This window comes from Columba livia, chromosome Z, assembly GCF_036013475.1.
Source record: "Columba livia isolate bColLiv1 breed racing homer chromosome Z, bColLiv1.pat.W.v2, whole genome shotgun sequence".
Classification (NCBI taxonomy): domain Eukaryota; kingdom Metazoa; phylum Chordata; class Aves; order Columbiformes; family Columbidae; genus Columba; species Columba livia.
In genome coordinates this window covers 34,284,861-34,302,386 of record NC_088642.1, presented here as the reverse complement: position 1 = coordinate 34,302,386, position 17,526 = coordinate 34,284,861, and the positions used below count along the sequence as shown (strand labels likewise).

Genomic DNA, 17,526 nt, shown 5'->3' with positions numbered 1-17,526 from the left:
TGCCTAGAGTGAAATCACTAAAATCATGTAAATAAACATATTTATAAGCCAGATACTCAGTTAGTTTAAATCAGCTGGTAGCAATGACAAGTTTTCATTAGCTAGAATCAGGCTGCATACCTAGATGTTACACACTAGTGTTGTTTCCACCTTTAGATTCCACTTCCTCTGTCAGGTTGAGGTATCATTACAGGCTAAGACTGAAGTATCAAACATCCTATTCTACAAATGCCTTACTTCAGCAAAGCAATTTACCAATGAGTCTCTGGAAGACATAGAATTAACTGTTGAATAAATACCACTTAAATTCAAAGAATATCACCTATTTTCTTTCTCCCCGCTCTCTCACTGAGACTTCTTCTGTCTACCTAAGAAGTCAAGTAGCTTTCTTAATACTTCTAAAACAAAAAAAAAAATATTGTTCCTAGATGTGCATGTAAGGACAGATAAGGGCTGCAGAATTTGCAGCAGTGTCCAGACACCTAAATCCTTTCATTTTGATGCCTCAGAGCCAAAGAAAATCCCACCAGATATGTGTCAGTATCATTAGGTGTGTGTACAATATTGAAAGGCAGGCCCCCAGAGACCCCCAAGGCGCTCTTTCAGAGCTTCTTTACTCTCAGAAATATCATGAGATTAGTCTGTAAGATTCAATTCCTGGGCAGCTTAAATGAACCCGTTTTGTCATGCAATGAGTTGTTGCATTTCACCAGGCAAACTATAATAGCATCTGAAGTCCCATTCCAGTTCTGGCTTGCAACCATGTGAACAAATCCAGACAATGTAAATAAATGAGCCAGAGTAAAAAAGTAGTTAGAACCTCATGATAAATTAATAAAATGGCTAATCCTGCAATTCAACACTGTATCACAAAAGTACTATCTGTACTTATACACCTTAATAGTCACATTCCTCTCTTCCATGCCTCTCTGTGTTGGCTTTATGCCAACCTATGTCTGTCAGCATAGGTTTCAGCTAAGTTGTGAAGTGAGCATTAATCAAAACTGTTTGCTTATGTATGTTTCAGCATTTTCACCCAAGTCAATCTCTTTTTTTTTGTCCATATTTAAACTGACCATCTGCTTTCCATGAACGGGTTGTTCATGCAACTCAGTAACTTATGCCTTGTGTTTGAGAAGCATTATCTTACCTGTAACAGCAAAATTACTTACTGGGAATCTGTTGAACTAGATTTCTTTATCATTTTAGTAATAAAACTCCACTATTCTAGCAATCCTGAAAGGTGGCTTCTTAATAAACTAACTAAATAAATTAATAATGAAATAAACAGACCTTTCTTAATCAAGTCCTTAAGCCCAATTTCAATTTTTCTTTCTGTCAGAAGAAGAGGATAGAATTTTCTTAGAAACTAATCGCAGGAAGATAGAAATTCTCATCTATTTTAGTCATTCTCAGTTTGACCAATGGAATTTGAGGGATAGGGTTTCACGATGACTGAAAAATTTGACCAGATATTAAAACATGACTGAAGTGTTGATTTGATTCAACTTACTGTACTGAAAGTCATATATTAAATTATACAGCTTCTTCAGATCGCTGGATTGCATGAGAGGGAGTAGAAAAATGTGTGGTGAGGACAGTGTGTGTCTCATCTGACTGAGAAGATGTCTAGATGCTAAAAGACATCCAGCCTTTCTCACAAACTATTATACTGCAGCTTTATGCCTAGAAGCTATTTTAGACTAAGATGATTAACACTTAAGTTTCATTGACACATTTGCCATGTAAAAACATTTGACACATATTTTTCTTAGAATAGATGTTTACTCTACTCTTGGAAGCTATCTAAAAAAACAGCTTGGTGAAACCTTTAAGGGGATAAGTAGCTATTTTTTAATACTTCTAATAATGATCTTAACCCGAAAGTTTCCATTTACGTTGTGATGCATTTCAGGCATCAATTGAAGTTAAAATCAAAGCAGCTTTTCATTGTGTTTCCAGCTGTCAGGTTTTACTATGATAATTGAGAGGAGAAAAAATATAGCAATATCCTTAATGAATTTTATTGTGATCCATTGGATGCATTATTTAACATTAAATGGTACAATGTGATGAACAATGAAGCATGGCCTGAAGCATTGTCTCATCTCTGAAGAATTGTGACTACCTAGATTTTGGATTGGTCTTTTTTTTGAGTGCTCAACATCACTTCATATGGGAAGACAGATAGCTTTTCAGGCTTCATAACAACTTCAAATTGCTTCCTCTGATCTACAGAGTTCACTAGTCTTTTTACATTCTATATTATGGTGGAGTTACAAGGTTGGTTTTCATACCAAAGGGATACTTCTTCATTTTATAATAAAAGTCCTAATGCCAATATTATTCCCATTGAGCCACTGCATATCAGTTCCTTTACCAGCAATAGAATCAGAAATTCCTTTCTGACCAGTTTCAGTGTAAATGGACCAGACTCTTGAAAGTGAGAATGGAAAAGAAAGCCATAGAAGTATCTGCGTGTAAGTCACAGAAGGTCAAATATTTTACTTTGCTTTGCCTTGCCTTCCCTTGATTCTCCAATGTGAATATAGAGGACATCTTGCTTCTAGCAACATCTCAGCTGTGGATTCCAGATGGAAAATGTACTTCAACATTTCCTCCAGACTTTACAGTTATTAAGACTAGTTTCCAGTGTAGGTCAGCCTAGAAAATCTACTCTTAAATAACCTTATGGCTGTGTTCTTAGGCGTATAGCTGTGACTGCCAATTGTTTATTATTATATTTCACTGCTGCCAGATGAAAAATAGGCACAGTGTGAGGAGAGGGTGAAGAATACAAGAAAAGATCAGAAAAATATGAAGGGTATCTGTGTGGATACCACTGTCATTCGCTTCTGCGGGACGTGACAAATGCAGATGGATTTGAACTCAAACCTCTTTTTCTAAACATTTTTAAATTGAAGTTATTTTTTTTTAATCTGCCTCCAGAATGTGCCTCTTGCGAAAAATCCCTTGCAAGATCTCAGCAATCTGACTTTAAAGGGAATAAAATATAATTGTTTGGAAGACTGTTGATGGAACATTACTATTCATATTCATTTGTAAGTACAGAGAAGAATTGTAAGCTATAAAAATTAAAAAAAAAATAAAAAAATCTCCCCCCACCCAACAACAAAAACAAACAAACAAACAAAACACAACACCCCATGCCTAACTAAACTATGCCCATGTATAATTACAAGAGAGATTCAGTTCCAGAGTTTCGGCCTGAACACATTTGGAATGTAAAGGATCTGAAACACACATCAAAACATGGATCATGATCTGGCACAACTCGATGAATCAAAGTTAGTAAGATAAACAGTTTTGAATTTACTTCCAAATGAAAGAGTTCTGAAAGTCTGCATATTGTTTTCCATTAAATAAAAAGAGTAGCACATTTTTCAGAGTAATCAAATTGTGTATTTCTTCTAGTACATTGATAACTACCATATGTGAACACACACATTTCTAGACAAATTGTTCAACATATGGGCACTCAAATATCCACAGTTACCAAGTCCTGCACACACAATTAACTCGTCATCTCGCAGCCAGAGACTTACACAACTTCTATAAATAGTCTCTTCTCCAGAAAAAAGACTAAGTCGTTTGTATGGGGATAGTGCTTACATACATGTATACCTTAACCAAAATTTACAGCAATCTCACTTCACTTTCTGGCACAAACTGTGTAATATGCATTAAAAATATGTAATCAACCATTCTGGGAAGAAAAATTTATGAAGATAACTTATAGTGAAGACTCACTAATTAATTAATTAAACCAACTCACAGTCTCAGTAATACCTTCATATCCAATTTTATTTCAGCCATTTAACATATACAAAAGATTTGTTTTATTAGAACCAGGTGATGAAATAGTTCATATTTACTAGTGAAATAATAATTATGTTTTGTCTTCGAAAAAAATTACAGCAGACTGGTATGCTTCTCTCTAATTTGTCCCAGGAAAATAACACCAGGAGAGAACCTTTGTTGTGGAAGACTTTTAAACTGCAGAATTATTTTAAGACAGGAATAGAAACAGACTTTAGATTATAGGAGGTCGTCTATCCCTGATTTTCAAGCTGAAATAAACTCAAAGATTTAAAATCTCTTTTACTAGAAGCAACAGATGAAGAATGTCACCTTGCACCCAAATCTTCCTGAACACTTGAAGGAAATCAGATGGAAAGAGAAGATTCTTATCTACCACCTTTCCTGACTCCCCAGCACACATACACAGAGGCAATATGCAATACAGTGGGACTACTGTAATATCCAAATGCCTTTTGTTTTGTTTTGCAATACAACCTGTTTAATAAAAAGAGGTGTTTTAGTCATCCAATTGATAAAGGTATCTTTTAGGTCACACTGTATTCATGCTGCAAGTTGCACATAAATTTTTCAATTATCTTGGTACATAATGTCCATTTTAAATTTCGTTTCAGAGTCAAGTGGCTAGGATTTTACTTCAGAGTTTAAGTTCCTTCTTTCCACACAGTTGTTATATGAAGTCCATATGTAACCCTGGATGAAAGATTTCTACAGCAATGAAATGGCGTAACACATTGGTGTTACCAACAATGCAGGACTATGTAAACACATGTATCTTAGCAAATATGAACATCTACAATACGATCTACAAAACTGAAAAAAAAAATATAATTAACAAATTATGGTTTCAGATGAAGCAACAAAACTATATGTATAATCTGGAAAGCATAGTATCAACATCACAAGGGTTACATAACATTGTTATGTAAGCATTGGTGAAACTTCTCTCCCAATGTAGTCTGGAAGTTTCCCAAACTTCCTTACACCCTCTGTACTTGTGATCATAACATGTTGAGAATACTAGTTGCCTGTTAACCAGGGCTCTTTGAGAAGACTCATAGGCAGTGTTCATGCAAGCAATTTCCAACCAATAAAGAATAACAAATATTATAAAAATATAGCCTACAACAGCTTTTTTTCAATGGTGTTCCAAGAAGCAAATGGTGGAGTTAAGGCAGTTAATATGACAGCTAAATTTTGAGTCTTTCTGAACCAAACCATCAGAAAATTACAGTGAATTTAGGGAGGGCATCTGTCCTCAGTAAAGAAATACACAAGAAATAGCAGAGGATTTCGTTCAGGGTAGGTGCCACAGAAAATGAAATTAATTGCTAGGTGTGTCATTGAGAGATTGTTACCTTATTGTGCCTGTTTCCCTCTCCTGTGCTTCTGTTTTGTTTTCTTTTCTTTTTGAACAAGAACTGAAGCTTAGGTATGGGTCACCTTGGATGGCTACCAAGAAGAAAAATCTCATCCCTAAACCCACATAATTCTCTAACTGCTCAGTGCAAAGGCGATTGACAGCACTATTTCATCTGTTAGAGAAGCAATAGGAATCCTTATACAAAAAATAATAATAAAGCAGATAACAAATCAGTGTTTGATCCCCAAAATACCAACAAGGTCTAGGGAGGCAACAGATATAAAAAGTTCTATCCCTTTCTTCAACAACTGCAATATCATTTCCATTATTTCTCCAGGCTCCCATTCTGAATTCAAAGCAATTTATCTGAAGTTCAGACACTGTCAGTGTGATTTAGTTTCAGTTTTATGGCAACTGCAGGTCTCTAATAAGTATGCTCCTTTCATTGATTTTGTTCCCCTTCAGCTGCTGCTGTAAATGTAATTGAAATTTTTGTTTTTTTCCCCTGACTTAACTTTTTTTTTTTTTTACTGACAGAAGAGAAATCAGAGTAGTATTCTACAAGTTTTATGTACCTTATTAATAAGAACTACAGTTTATCCTGGAAACAAACATCCATAATAACCATTATGACACTCATATTAGAAGTTGACCTGATTTTGCACAGACAATTTTACACATTTTCAGATTTTCATGATAATTTCACAAGTATCTCTAACTGGCATTTTGGCAGTACAAAATTGTTTTTTTCCATCTTGGTATATAGGCTAACTGATGTACACATGTGACTACGCTTTGTCCATCAGTGTACAAGACAGTATGTGGTGTAAGACTCATATCGTCTTCCCTGACTATAGATGGTAAGTGAACAACAAATCTTGCCACAGGAGACCTTAAATGAAAGTGAATTATGCATTTATTACAAAAACAGTCAGGTCATTTTTGTTTCTGGAGAAACTGTTCCATATGCCAGTTCCTGAGAAATGTTTTGTTTTCAACACTGGCAACTGTCTCAGGATACTCAGTGATACAGAAGATCATCCTAATGGGCATCACCATCGCAAGGAAAGCTGTTGACCAGAATGGAAAAGTGATCACTCATTGAGCTAGAGCCGATCCTATGAGCAACTTTAAAAACTACACTCAAATATATCTCAAAAAATGGAAATCCAGTGCACGGAGCAGAGTTACTTGTTGAGTTGTCCATGGTGGAAACCTATGTGGTTAAGCAAACAGACTACCACGTTCAGGACAGAACTACAGATTTTTTGTGTGTGTGGTGCTCCAACACAAGACTTATGTAATGCAACAAGAAACACAAGTCTCAAATGATAAAGTTATCTTGCACTCACTTGCAGGCAATCGTCAGTTACACAATAATCATAGAATGGTGAATTCCAATGAATACAAAGGCTGCAAAATGTACTAGAAACTTAGAGCTGGAATGATGAAACAGTAAATAAAATCAAAGTACTTATTTTCCCTGCCTGGTTCACTTCTGTCCAGCTGTTATCCTCTTCATCTATAGCTGAATGCAGCTAAGCTAACAAAAAATGCACCCAAGGCTCCACATCTCATTGCAGACTGCAATCTGCACTCAGGTTCATTGAGAGTATCCAACCACACCATCAAAAAGTCAACTAATAAAACAGCAATGAGGACTGAGCCTTGTCCATGTCTACTTTCTGCAGTCATTGTGGAATTTATATGTATCAAACATTTTTACTGCTCTTCCAAGAAGAAACCATATACTTTACAGGTGATTGTACCCAAGAGGCTCAGCAAGCAAAGTGTTACATGGGTCTGAGTGCCAAGTATAAGGAGAAGCAGAGCTGTTGTCTTCTTAGTCACAAATTGAGGTTTCACAGAAAATCGTAGAATCATAGAATGGTTGGAAAAGACCCTGGAGATAATCAAGTTCAACTGTTAACCTAACACCACCTCTACACCATGTCTCTGTGAACCTCATCTAAGTATCTTTTAGACACCTCCAGTGACAGTGACTCAAACGCTTCCCTGGGAAGCTTGTTTCAACACCTGATAACCCTTCATGTGAAGAAATTTTTACTAATAACCAATCTGAACCTCCCCTGGCACATCTTCAGGCCATTTCCGTTTGTCGTACCACTTGCTACTTTGGAGGAGAGACCAACACCCTCCATGCTACAATCTCCTTTCAGGTAGCTGTAGAGAGTGAGAAGGTCTCTCTTCAGCCTCCTTTTCTGCAAACTAAACAGCCCCAGTTCCTGCAGCTGCTCTTCATAAGACTTGTTCTCCAGACCCTTCACCAGATTTCTTGAACTCACTTCAACACCTCAGTTACCCAGAGAACAAGCAGCTCTTGTATGAGTTACATTTTTTTAATCCATTTTAGCATTTGAGTAGGTATTCAGACCCCTTTAACACAACTTCCAGAGGATTCTTGGCAAGTCCTTTGCATTATCATGCCCACATGCCTGATGGCAGACAGAAGCTTGGGACAAAGAGGGTCTGAGGAACCTGATTGGTCTTCTCAGTGGTATGAGACAGCTGCTGAGGTGACTGAAAGAAGAAACCCTGGTTGATAGCAGGGGGCAGGGGGAATGCACTCCCTTTAGCACAGAGGAGCACTGAGCCCTGGTGAAAGACTTTGGCTAGCCCAGTCGACATCACTCAAAAACTAACTAAAATGTATTATTGTGCTGTAACATTATATTGCATTCTCCGTACTGCTATGTATTATGCATATCAGGCACTGCTATTACACAGCATAATTGTTTAAGCAAGTAATTCAGCATAATAATGTGATAAATGGAGAGACATATTAGCAGAGCTCCATGAAATGCAGAGAAACAAAAACCACTCCTACCAAAATCTTATAAAAACACTGAAAAGCCTCCCTAAAATAATAAAATCTAGTATTCTAATACTCAGACTTTGTTCCTGTTTCTAAATTAGTAGCAGGTTTGAGGAGTTTGTTCCATCAATAAGAGCTTAAAATATTGATTTCCATCTGTCCCACTTTGGGTGCTGCAGTTAATTAGAGACCTCACGGTGTAAGGATGTAACTCTGGCGCTTCAGTCTATGCTTCCCAGGGAGAGGCAGTTATCCTTGACACAGGGCAGCTGACAATCCTGCCTGTTATTAGCCAAGCCCCAGACATCTGTGGTTTCAAAATCAAAATTCTTGGATGCATGGAATCAAAGTGATAGCACACAGAGTTGCAGTGCCAGCTACATTTCATTTCCACAATAGCTGTTAAGACCCCTACAAAAATGAAAGTAATACAAATGAGTAGTCACCTCAAAATGTGTTTGAGAAACAAAATTTATCCAGCAAGTATTTTAATGCAGATTAGTTAATTGTCCCTTTGGTATGGATCTTTACTACTATAATGGCTATTAATGCTTTTTGATGTCTCCTTTCCAACCCTGATCAGAAAAAGCCAGTGAATCAACGGATTATACTCTGAGAGAACCAGTGACTGGAGATAATCACTTTCAGAGCTCACACAATAAGGGCTGCTGCTTCCTCCAGCAGAGGAAAGCGAGTGTGATCCTCTTCAGTCTGCCTTTTGTTCATATCCCTCTTTCTCATTTTCCTTCCTTAATCTCAGAATAATATCCTGTCTCGTCTGCTACCCTGAAGGTTTGCTTAATATAGTCATAAAAAGCTGCCAATGTATTTAACAAATGTCAGAATAATGAATGTTTAAAGACATGCTGGGGATGAAGCTGTAAACAATCAACACAGATATTTGTTCAAACATTTGTATTTAGTTTAAAGATGAAATAAGATTCTAAACCACTCTCTAACCAAGTACACATATTTAGATCCAGACCCCACATGGAAACCAGTGTTATCTTACAGCAGCCCTGATTAGTAGGCATTGAAATGCAGCTTATTTGACATTTTGTATGACGAGGCTTTTTGGTATCAACCCACTAAGGGGTAAATCTGTCTAAGGAGTAAATCTGGTGCAGGATGGTTCTCTGCAGTAACACAATAATAGGAATTCAGCCTCTGAGACTGCAGAGAGGATGCATGGGAAGAACACAGTATCATCTGTAGGTAGAGCTCACATCTCCAGTACAGAAGGACTAAGGAATGCAGATAAAGCTAGATCATTTGAATCTGCTGTCCTTCAGAAAAATAAAGTATCTTGCTTATATTGGAAAGAAACAACTACAGAGAAAAAAGACACCATCATTTATAGTGAATTTTTACCTCATGAGAAGTCCCTACCTTGACATCCTTTTTTCTCAAAGTAGGAGACCCTGCAGACCTCCAAACATCAGGCTTAAGTGCATCACTAGCACAGTACCAGCCTCAGGAAAGAAAGCAAGGCAAAGGCAAAATAAGATTGCTGTGAAAGCAGAAATGGAGATGAAATGAGAGGCACATTTCTCTGGCTTTTGGGTTTATCCCTTTTTTTTTTTTTTTTAATTTCATTAGTTGTCCAGCTCAGTTGTGCTGTGGACAGTAATTCTGAAATACAAGTCACTCATTCCAAATAAAACAAAGGAGTATCTTCTTCCTGGGATGCTCTGAAAACCACCTGACTCTTATGGACAAAGGAGGAGAGGGCTTTAAAATCCAACACTACCTGTGCCTGCCAGAAAGTTGCCCACAGCACTCAGATCAATACGTCCTCAAGCAGACATATTTCCTGACAGATCTTTTGACAACGTTCTATGTAATGAAATTATATCTTTTAATATTTCCTAGAAGTTTGGAGGACACCAGAAGCAAAAGTTTGTCAAAACAAAAACAAGGTGTGAAATGTATTTTGCCTCACAGTTCAATATGAAAACAATGAACAAATTGCACTGCCTCCATTTTAGGTTTCATTCTATTAAGTTTGTATTGTGTCAATAAATCTTTATAATCTAACGTAATGCTAGCTGTTATGATATCTGTAATACTAATTAAATGTCATGGGCTGTACTGAGTTCAGTATATCACAAAATGCTGCACTTTCATATCAAATTAGTGTCTTAATATCTGATTCCCACTGTACTTAATGTATATGCTTAGCAATTCCTTGCTGGAAAAAAATTGGTTCATCAATTAATTATCCTCACTAATTCAGTGAAAAGATTAAGTAGAAATCTCATTTACTGAACAGTAGTAACTTCAAAGCTACAGATTCGGCTAGTCTTCTAACTCATGTGAGGTATATTTAGGTAAAGACAAAAACAGCAAAGATCTCATAAATCAGCTTTTTTATAGAATTAAAAAAAATAATAATAAAATTTTTAAAAAGACACAAAACCCCCTGCTCTTTCTGGAAAGGCATATTAATGTATGCTCTAATTATACTCAGGTGTAACTAATGGTGAGTTTATGGAAATGAATAAAGGAGCAACAGAAGTGCAAAATTTGTGGAACCTGTGGTAACCACTGATAATTCTCGTAGCCTGATAACAGACATTTGTTGCACAATTAAAAGGATGACATATATTGATTCAGCTAAACACACAGGAGAAATGCCCTTTGCTTTCTCTCCCTGGCTACTTACCTTATTTTAATTGTTCCCTCCCCGCCTCACCAGTTTCCAGAGTTTCCCTCACTTCCATATTTCTTCCAGATATAAGTTTTTCATTTGGTAAAACTAAGCTGAACATCAAATGTACAAATCATTTAAAACATACTGCTAATGTTAAATATACTAACATGAGGAGAGATCTGGTTGCAGACAGGAGGAGTGAAGACATGGCTGAAGAAAGGCAGAGCCACAATACAAAATTGTCAAACCAAGTTAGATGACAAGTTCATCTTGACGTATACCCCACTTTTGACTATGATCATTGCCTTCCACTTAAAACAGAGATCTAGAAAGTCTGTTGGGGATAATCACTGAGAGAGTTTCTTCCTAATCTCTTAAATCTACTCAGAAAGACAAGTTGGGTGGAGGAGGTTGCTGAGAAACTAATCTGGAGGCTGAACAGGTGGTATCACTAGACTTCTGCTCTGCTGCTGTATTTTTTCAGAGATACCCACTGAGGACCCTTATTTGTGTTGAGATACCAGGCCAGGCAGATGAGAGTCTGAGTCAGACCAGACACCATGAAGCTCCTGCTTAACTCTGGGCTCCGCCAGGGTGCAGCAGGTTTCTCACTCTTCTTAAAGGACAGCAGAGCAAAATAGAATAGTATTTACAAAACCCTTGAAATGTAAGAAAAATAAGAAAAATATATTAGTCAACTACAAAGTATGTTAATTGATTTAATTTCTTTACTATGATCACAGAAGTTTTGCCCCACAGAAATGTGAAAATTTTTTTGTTTTCTTCATGTGGACACAACACCAAAATTTACTTTGAAGGTCTGTTGAGGTTATATTTAGACAATTACAGAAAAGTGAAATTATAACCATTGGGTTTTGTGTCAGACCTATACAATTCTATGAACTGACCATTACTGAGACACTTACATACATAACACTGCCTGTTCAGTCATAGCCAGGCGCTAAATCATGCAAAAAATGAATGAATTTCCAAGGTTCCTAATCTGTTTTGAACTTGTACCGGCAACCAGTGCAAGGAGAGCTACACATTAGTCCAAATCTCATGGGAAATATTGTTCACCCTTGTGTAATACTGTTTACATTTATGTGGTATAAGAATCCCTGTGGACAACCTTTTAAATATGGTAACAGAAAACACTGTGTAGCCATAGCTCAATACAAAAGAAGCTCATGCCATATTCCAAGACCAATCCAATTTATTGCACTAGGTTCAACAGCATGACCATTGCACAGTCACCTCTTAATCAAAACATGAACAAAGCAAACACAGTGCAATTAACTTAGTAGTATACTGAGCCATAGGAGAAGTATTTAAAAAACCTAATCATTTTATTAAAAGTTACTGAAAATGGTACTCATTTCTCTGTGATTTCCAACAAAGTAACAGATAATACAATAACTTGTTGAAAAATATTTAATGCAACAGAAACTGCCCCAAATGGGTAATATTTTGATAGTTTTAGCTAAGTTAGTATGGATCTAAGTTTACATGAATTTGACACCACTTCCTGCTTCACAGGCAGATGTCTAGAGGAGAAAAAAAAAACTATTTAAAATAATTAAAAGGAGACAACAATGGTTGAAATATTGAAAGAAAACACCAGGTGTGAGTGAAGGTCCAACTTAAGGCACTTGCCATACAAGTGCAGAGCAACTGCCATTATCTTTCAGAAACCTGAAACGAAAATAGGAAATGCAGCCATGGGGTTGAAGTAGCTGCCAGATGTTATCTGGTAGCTTCCTACCCAAGAGCTAATTGAAGCCCCACTTCAGGCACCATGCAAATGAACAGCTGTACTCTCACAGCCCTGCTGACTCCTCTGGGGATACACAGACGTGTGATCATCCACCTGTGCAGGCACAACTGCAAAATTAGAGGTGAGCTGGAACACCAGTGAGAGAACAGTGTGTGCCACCCTGACATTGTCTAATGAGGAAGGCAAAGCTGGTCAGCATCACCAAATCAATCTTAGTTTGCTCCATAAATTGTCATGGTACTAATAGTCTATTCAAACTGAGTATTTATATTTTATTTTGTTACTTTGGAGACTCTTCTCCATACATAGTATGTAATCTATCAGAAGAGTAACTACATGTTATTCTTTTAGAAAAGCAAAGGACTGGTGTTTTACAGAGATGATCACTTGCTAACACAGTTCGGAGTGCATTTATTTGTTTCTGAATAACAGAAAAAAAAATGCATTCTTTTTCTGCAGAATCACAGTTCATTGAATTTAATTGTCCAGAGACTAAATCCAATAATAATTGTTTTACTTGAAATTAATTAATACTATCTTTACAGTCAGGTGTGATGACCTGTTCTAACTACTGAGACAATAATAATACTCCATATAAAGAGCAGTGCCAAAGTGTATGTGTATGCCTTTTTTTTTTCTTCCAATTGTATAGAGTTTTCGAAACAACGAGTGAATACTAGAAAAGCTGCAGGTCAAAATTGTTATAAGTAGTTTTGGTACCAAAATTTTCAAATTTATTTTAAGGAAAAAATGACCTCAATAAAAGATTAAAATGTGCATGTGATTTTATTATTATATTAGTATGTGTAATTTACATAGTCAGCTAAAAAAAATCTGTTGAAGTTTTCTGTGACTTAATAAGAGATATCATCTGAACTATGGCATAGCAAAAGCGAATTAATATAGTATTTAATTTTGGGGGTCATTTGCTCAAGATCTTCCAAGAGCAATTCAACTCTTAATCATAAAATATTTCATGGGTAGAAAAGTTTCAATTTCAATAGATGGTTATATCACTTTTTGAGATGTGGAAAGGCAGTTAAAACTCTTTGCTAGGTCTGCTTGTAGGAAATATTTGGTTTGTTTGGTCCATCTTTCATAAATTCCCTAATGGATTAACCTCACTGAAAACTATGACTTCCAATTTTTTTAAATACAAAAAAAAAAGTAGTTTCTTTGAGGTATATCTCTTGCTAGATTTTACGAAATTTTGGTCAGAGCTTATCAGCCATAACTTTTTTTCCTGCATTTTCATGTTTTCATCAAGAATTTGACTTTTAAGTTGCTGTCTTCCAAGCAAGCAAATAAAATAACAATTTTTTCTAGAAATAAACCACTAAAATTTCTTTTTGCTCTAGAATTGAACAGTCTGGATAAGTTTTAGTCTTGTGCTGCAGATCCACATTGCATATATTATCCACTAAAATGACATTTTACAGATCCAGAGCAGACAGATTGATTCACAGATATTCTGTATGGAGTGACAAAGCTTAAGGGCTATTAATACAAAATCACCATTTCAAACTGTTCTGGCCATGTATTTTTAATACTAATCTCAGCATGACAATTCTTATTACTCTTTTAAATAATAATTATAGACCTTTTCTTACATCATAACCAACCCCGTGAATTCTAATACTGAGATCATGATACATTTTTTTTCAGAGCTGACTTGAGTAGATTTTGACCCTCAGTCTCAAAATATTAAGTGTACATTTAAGACCTCCACTGTGTAAAAAAATTAATCATCCTTCCTTGTCTTCAGTTTGAAACTGAAGAGCTATAAAACTTTCTCCAAAATGTTTTTACCCTTGTTTGGGGCTTAGTGAAGAAAAACCTGGCCTAGCAGTTTCATGCCTAAGAATTTGAAATTACAGTCTGGAAAGGATGTATATTTGTGACTTTGCTTAACTTTCTGCTAAGCCTCGACCCACTCTTCTTACATTCTTAAACATGTGTTGGGTGTTTTAGTCCTATCTTCCTACAGGACAAAGCTACATAAAAAGATAGAGGTAACAACAAGTTTTCTCAGATTTTCAGGTGTGCTAGCAATGCATTAGCTGAAATTTATTTATGAATTTGGCTGTATATCTTTGTCCATATGTAAGCCATTATGAAAACTCTGGAGTAAAATGACATATAGGAACTTTCTTAAAAAAATTGATTTTTCTGGGTTTTTTTTTGTTTGTTTTGTCAGGGTTGTTTTGTTGTTTTGGGGGGGTTTTGGGTTTTTTGGTAGCTACTCGCCTTTTTTTCATACTTTGAGGATATTGAAGTTTGTTGCAAGGGATAGGCTAATGTTACAGGACACTGCAATTTATTGCCATTACTGGATTTCCTCTGGCCATTGGCCTATGGAATACAATTAGAGCAAACTACCTTGCAAAAGCAAAGGCAATTGCTCTCAAAATCAGGCCGTCAGCAAAATCTTCTCATCATTTGGAGCTGATCAAGAATGCTACCGCTGTTAAAAAGAGAATTCTACATCATGCTTTCAGCTAGTTTCATCTGCTCAAGAGTCTTTTGTGTTCCATAAGTCTTTCTAAGAGGGCTAAATCAAAAAAATAAATAGATACCTGGTCTTCTGTTAGATCTCTGAAAAGTAAAGAGAAATCAGTATATAGCATTAATTTAGCAAATGCATTTACTTTTGGAAAAAAATCTCAAATTTCAGAACTCATTAAAAAATTAGCATTTTTTTCAAAATTACAAAGTTTTCAGTAAAATACATCTGATTCTTTGAATATTTAACAGCAAGGCCTCAGAAACAAACCCTTGAGTAGCAATTAGGGCTTTCAAACTTAGCAGAGAAGAAACTTGAAAATGGAGATTCACACTTTTTTTTTTAATATCCCCTGATATTCTGAATTAAAGCCATCTGAATTGAGCTCCTCTTTGAAGTAAAATGTGGAAAAATTATTTAAGGAGGAAGAGTGGTCTGCACAACTAATTTTTCACAAAATCAAACTTTTTCTGTTCATACTACATGTTCTGCATATAGATTACATATGTACAAATATTAGAAACTAAATTTTTACATTGTTGGCTCAAAATCAATCTAAAATTAACAAAATTAGCTAAATTGGTTAAACTGAAGTTCTTAAATTAAGACATTTCTATTTCATTCAGGATTACCTAAATAGCATCAGGCAATCCAAAGTCACTGATATTATAATGGCATACAAGATACTATCAGTAGAGAACACGACTTCTTTTTTTTCACTTTTTTATTAATTTTCTTTTTAAATCCACCAAACAAACCCCTGTCTGTCTTCATCATTCCTGACTACAATGCGAGAAATTAAATGTGGGAGAGACCTGGAATCAAGCCACTCCTCAAACTCTCACAGCATTTTGTATAGGGATGCTCCTAAGTTTATGGTTTTGATCAGTTTACTTTCAAATAAAAGGAGAACTCTCAAATCACAACATCAACACATTCTGGTGTTTTGGAAACTAAATTACAAAATAAATGGAATATGGATATTGTCTGGCCGTCTATTGCTGCTAGATAAAAGAAATACGAATTAAAATATGTTTTATTATAGTCCATATATGTTTGCTGTTAATATTGAGATTTTGTTTCCTTCTCTCAAAAGAGACTGGTATAGCTTTGTAATGAAAATATCCAAATAGAAGTTTTAGAAAAAAACTAACATTTTTCATGAATAATTCAAATTTGATTAGCTTTTATTTGTATTGCAGTGTAATACTGAGCATTGGGAAATGCATTCTTATGTTTAAGTAATGTTTCATTTTGCCTGATAGAAAATAGTTGGTAGTTCCAGGAAACATTATGCCTCTAAGCCAGAGCTTATTGCTGGGTTCTATCTTACAGATTAGTTCAGATCACTAAGACCACAGAAGACCACTCTAGGAGAGTAATAGGGCATGCCCAGGAGCCAAAAGTGCAGCTGAGAAGGCTGTTGAGCAGTCCAGAAAAAGACACCCCAGGAAATTTACCACAGTAATCACACAAAAAATAAGCCTGTCAAGACCCAGGGCCAGCAACAACAAGAATTTATTGAATAATGTTCTACCAAGAGCTGCTCATGAAGTAGCACTGCAGCGTGAAGCCAGACAAGCAAAGATCAGAAGATGGGATTGGCAGTAGATTGTGTGTACCTTAATTGAAATAAGTCAGTGAATCTATTCAATGGCATATGAAATAGTCACTTACAATAACAGGTTTTTAGCTGAAGATCAGAATTATCCTTTAAGGTCTGATGGACACAAGAGATGATTTATAAAACTGTGCTGAAACACAACAGAACTTTATGTCTGTATCTGTCAGTGGACTTCAGAAATATCACTGCTTAGTAATATCAGGAAAAAGACATTAATCTGAATAATACAATTCAAAATTTCTGACTAAGTGCTGGGGATATTGGCAGAGGAAAGGAAGACCTGCTTCTGCCTCCTTCTCCAAGTTTCCTCATGGAACAGAACTCTCCTTCTTTTTATGTATCACCAAAATCTGGCTCCAAAGTTCTTCATTTGTTTTGTTTACCAGAACAGGATTTTCCACCTCACAAACCGAAAGCAACGCCCTGCCTAACTGAGAATATTCAAACTACCATAAACAGATTTACAGAGCTGTAAAAACATCTTTCAAATCCTCTTCCAAAGTGAACTATCTCTCTCTTACAAGGTAAATTCATACTTTCTTACCTCCCTAATATGTTTTGAGACTTAAATAGTTAAACTTTATTAACATACTGTGAGATCCTCTGATAAAATATGCCGTTTGAGTACCAGGTATTATTCACTGTTATGACTCATCGTATTTCTTTGCTACAGCATGTGGCAGACTCTCTAAAATTAGCATCTGAATGTTCTTCAGGAGTTATTAGAGACTGTACCCAGTGACTCACATGTTCTACATTTGTGTCTTGCAAGGTGTCTTTGCTTTCATATCAACTAAACAGCAAATATAAAGGCAACCCTTTAGTAAGTGGTCCTTTCTCATCTTATTTTTAATACCTTGAAACCAACTATTCATTCACACACAAGCATTACATGCTTCAAATCCTTGAACATAAACGACAGTACACAAA

The 17,526-nt window shown here is 35.9% G+C and overlaps 1 long non-coding RNA gene across 2 annotated transcripts in view; it reads right to left on the bottom strand.

The window, feature by feature from the left end:
• LOC135577252 (uncharacterized) overlaps positions 1-17,526 on the bottom strand; it is a 123,095-nt gene that overhangs the window by 40,626 nt on the left and 64,943 nt on the right. The gene's annotated exons all lie outside the window — the stretch shown is intronic.